This window comes from Cynoglossus semilaevis, chromosome Z, assembly GCF_000523025.1.
Source record: "Cynoglossus semilaevis isolate Cse_v1.0 chromosome Z, Cse_v1.0, whole genome shotgun sequence".
Taxonomy (NCBI): domain Eukaryota; kingdom Metazoa; phylum Chordata; class Actinopteri; order Pleuronectiformes; family Cynoglossidae; genus Cynoglossus; species Cynoglossus semilaevis.
Window position 1 is genome coordinate 5,888,378 of NC_024328.1, and position 4,372 is coordinate 5,892,749.

A 4,372-nucleotide genomic window follows, 5' to 3' on the forward strand; every position below is an offset into this window, starting at 1 on the left:
TTCACTTTGATAAAAAATCGTCTCCTATGGTTGGCTGAGTCAAGCTGGAATCGATTTGGGTTATTTAGATTCTAAATAACATAAATCACTCACTCTTGTTGATGATTGAAAATTACCAATTCAATTTCAATTACTAGGTATGGCCCAGAAGGCAGTGGTGGCTGTTCACTTTGGTGATGGGTTAAAAGCAGAGGTCACATTTGGTTGTGTGAAGTGGTGTGCTGTGTCACAATGACAAGGAGTTCACTTTCCTTTCTATAGTACGGTGTGGCTTTTGTATGAAAAGAATATATGTCTCCACTACAATTGGCAAATTAATCTAAATCTTATCAACACCAAAATATTTGTCGAGAAGTGTTCATTATGGATGAAGGACTAGTTGCCATTGAAAGATACTCAAGAAGTAACAGACTCAACTTTAAGGGCATTGGTCATGATAAAGGTTTTATCCTATGAAGCTTCACAAAATAAAGGTTATCAGATGGCTATTCACAAACTTCTCTATTTGAGAAATAGTATCAAGAAGTTCAAAAGAAGAAGTTCCAAGAAGCTCAAATGTTTGTTTTTTTAGCTGCTTGATTAAAACTGATTCCACAGACCATATGTATGTACATACAGTTCACATGTTCCCTAATTTACAACCTGGTGTTGAGGCAGAAGTGATCAGAAGTATGATTTTTTTCCCAGGGTCAGCCAAGGTTAATGGCTGTTGAAGCTTTGTAGCTTTCAGACACAGACAAAGCCTAACATATAATAATTGCAGTTGTCTTTTTGTTTTGTTTTAATTCTGCAGTAATAATGTTGTGTTTCCATGCAGTTTCAATTTTGAATTAATGCAAATAGACCTATTGGTATAATATTTCATTTCATTATCCAATAAAAATTAATAATAAAAGGCAATATTGGAAGCCAAATTCACTGTAAATGCCAACAATTACCTGACTAGATATCAAATACTGTATTTAACTAAATTCATACTAGTTTTACTTCTTTAATACATGTTTTGTGGTATGACTCTCAAGTTGTGGTATGAAGTTATGGAACACTGCACTCCAGTTGCTCTCCAAATTCTATTACCACACATTTACCACTTAAGGCAAACTCATGCAAGTGGTAGAAGCCAAACACAGCTGCAGGCCATTCTTCACAGAATGCTGGCTAATGTCAAGTTCGGTAAGTAAAAAGCTTTTAAATCTTTAAAGTTTTTAATATCATTTAATTCATCAAACAGAGCGCATGTTCAGTTCACTGATCATTGAGACATGCCTTTTACAATTTGTTTGTTGGTTTTAGTGTTTAGTGTTACTCCCAGTCTGTGGCTTCATGGAATTGAGTTTTCAGGTGACATGGAACTCTTTGTAAGGTGTATAGAAAGGATGAGTGTTGTTGGCTGAAATGAGTGTCAAGACATGAGACATGATTGGCATCTTATGGGGCTAATGCCTATTTGGGCCCTGTCTTTTTATAAATCTTTTGGGTTATGTAACTCAAACCATAAAAGGTTAAAGGAATACAAACGTTTAACTCACTACAAACGTGCACTCAATTTAAACAATGTAAAGTCAACAAAAATAAAGAAACTATGAAATAAATGGTGTAGAGTAAAATGAATGAATTGTTTGAAGTGTTGTCTGGAAAACAAAAGCTAAACAACGTCACCAACATAAAGGATGAGAGTTAACCATATCACCAAGGTCTTGTGAATGTGTGGCCTTGGCCTTCACTCCAGCTGATATTAAGACCAAGAATATGAGACACTTTAAAATTCTGAATCAGATTTATTAGGTACAGGTCTGACCTGTGACATATCTTTGACCATTTCACACAAGAGGCCAATAGGAAAACACAGGAAGGAATTATACAGAAAACCAGGAGCTTTTACTAAGAGAATTAGTAGTGCAAGAACCAAAACCGGGAAAGAAAAACCTTTTGTTAGCTGCACTAGTGTACGTTTTCAAAATGCTTTTGATGTGTGTGAAAATCAGTAGGCTGTGGTTAAGTTAAATTAAATTAGTAAATCAGGAAAATACAGTACTTTTAACAATTTTTGTCTTGAAAAAATACATTGCCTTGCTGTAATATTTATTAACATTCAGTACCGTGATTTTTGCATTTATTTCCCACAAAAAACAGTTTTTCACAGTTAAATATATTTACTGTTGTGGGTCATACATTTTTTTACAATTCAATACTGTAATTTTTGCATTCTTTTTGCAAAAATAATGCAGTTTCACAGTTAAATATACACACTGGTGTGCTGACAACAGAATCATGACATATTTAGATGTGATTCTTGCATTTATTTCAAAATATACTTTGTACCTGTCAAATTGATGTACTTTGGTGTTAAATACAGACAAATACTTTAATACTTATGACAACTACAACATATTTTTTTTAGATATGATAATATATGTATGTTAATAAAGACTTTTTTTAAAATATAAATACTTATTATAACGTCTGGTCGAGCGTTACAATGACGACGAGGCGTTCGTCTCAGACAGGTCTTTTATTGAAAAACCTTAACAGTTACTGTCGGCTGTAACTACGCCACATAACAACAATGACTTCTCTACATGCTCTTCTTTCCTTCCACTGGCTCCTCACTCCGTCACATACACACAGACTCACTCGCACCCAATCACAGACCTACCTATATACGTGCGTCCACTGACAGTCTGGAATCACAGGAGTTAACATTACAGAGAACCGGTCTATTTCACTATACATGAGTTACATTAACAATTTACCTTTCAAATGTTTAACCTCATATGTTAGAGAGAGTCGGGCGACAGAGCAAGACATTGGCAGCTTCTTTGTTCAGAGGTTTTCAAAAGCACCATCTCCATCGATAGTGCATTTGATGGTAACGCGCCTGAATTCCAAACAGACCAATCAGCGCACTCCATCTGACCACCTCGACCATTAACGGATTTCCAAAGAGTTTTCTGCAGTTGCCTCGGTAAGTATATTTATAAAACTCTGACTAAACTGCAATTATTCGTTTAATCGAGAGGGCTACATTGCAGACAGCTGACGTTAAGTCAACATCCCGACAGTCTTACGACTAGCTGAACTGTTATAACAGCATAGGAAAGGACTGTATCATGTAGGCTTAAGGAAAATGTGGCTCGCGTTTTATCGCGCTAACGCTGGCATGTTGAAGCCTCTGACTAGCTAACTATACTGCTCGACGTGTTGATTGATTTGTACATTGAAATATATTCTTATAACATATAACATGTGGAGAAAACGTCAAATCTGTAAAAGCATATACTTTGCATTGCAAACTCCACCGCAATGAACCCTGACGTTTTTTCAACTGTGTAGCAACAAATTGTAAGCAAGTGCTTTCGAGTTATGCAGCTTTAAAATCGCATTTCTATCGCCACCATAACAGTACATCGACAATTGATCAGGACGTGACTTTAATGCCATTAAAATGCACAGTCTCACTTTGTGAACGCCAGTGAGTACCATTGACTTTCTGTTGTCATTTAATTTAATTTTTTTATTATTTTTTTTATTCCTAGGGTCCTCCTGCATTGGTGCTGAGACATTTATATTGAGCTTTGACTGAGAAGTTGTCAACAACCACATCACTTTCTTCACATCTGCCTGATGTTTGGCAGTTACTACTGCTTCAACATACACTACCTGGTAAAACTACAGTCCACACTTGAGTTCCTCCAACGGTAAAAATTGAATTATTTATCATTATTAGAATTACAAATAGTTCCTAGCATACCCTGCATGCAGTAATACTGAGTAAACACTCGGTCTTTTCCTTTCTTTCTTTTTTAAAGGTGTTTCTTTTCAATAAATCCTGGAAGAAGAGTAAAAAAGTGTTATTGGTCAGTCCCAGAGTCTTGACACTGATCTCAGACCTTGCCAACAATGAGTGGACCTACCAGTGATGTTGAGGGATGATGTGATAAAAGGTACATTTGATATGATATACACTGCAGATATTTTGTTATTAAAGGTGTGTACCTATTAAATCTGTCCACTCATTTTGCTCACTGCAATCATTTTAAAACTAATTTTGTTCTAACTCTTTCTCTCTCTCTCATGGAGTTTGTTCTCATCTACAGAGGCACCAAAGTTGAGTGTAAAAAGAAGAAAATAATCGCTGGCTTTTTCACACTGTTACAGTTTGTAAGAGTGTTTTTACATTTTTACTGCAGTTTATTGTGCTGGCAAAGTTGGAAAAGTTTGGACTTCAAATAAAGAGTTTGTATTGAAAAGTACTACAGTGAATGTTTTTTTGTGATTTTTGGAACATTAACTAATTTAACAATATTAATTAATGTGCTGTGTATGAAGTTTACAGAAAAAAAGTAGGGCTGCACTACATAACGATTAAAAA

The 4,372-nt window shown here is 35.3% G+C and overlaps 1 long non-coding RNA gene across 1 annotated transcript; it reads left to right on the forward strand.

Moving 5' to 3' along the window:
• The first annotated feature begins 2,410 nt into the window (after positions 1-2,410).
• LOC107990256 (uncharacterized) lies at positions 2,411-4,138 on the forward strand. The gene is made up of 3 exons (XR_001761804.2): positions 2,411-3,472; positions 3,537-3,663; positions 3,810-4,138. It is a non-coding gene; the product is annotated as an uncharacterized LOC107990256 (long non-coding RNA).
• Positions 4,139-4,372: the final 234 nt, after the last annotated feature.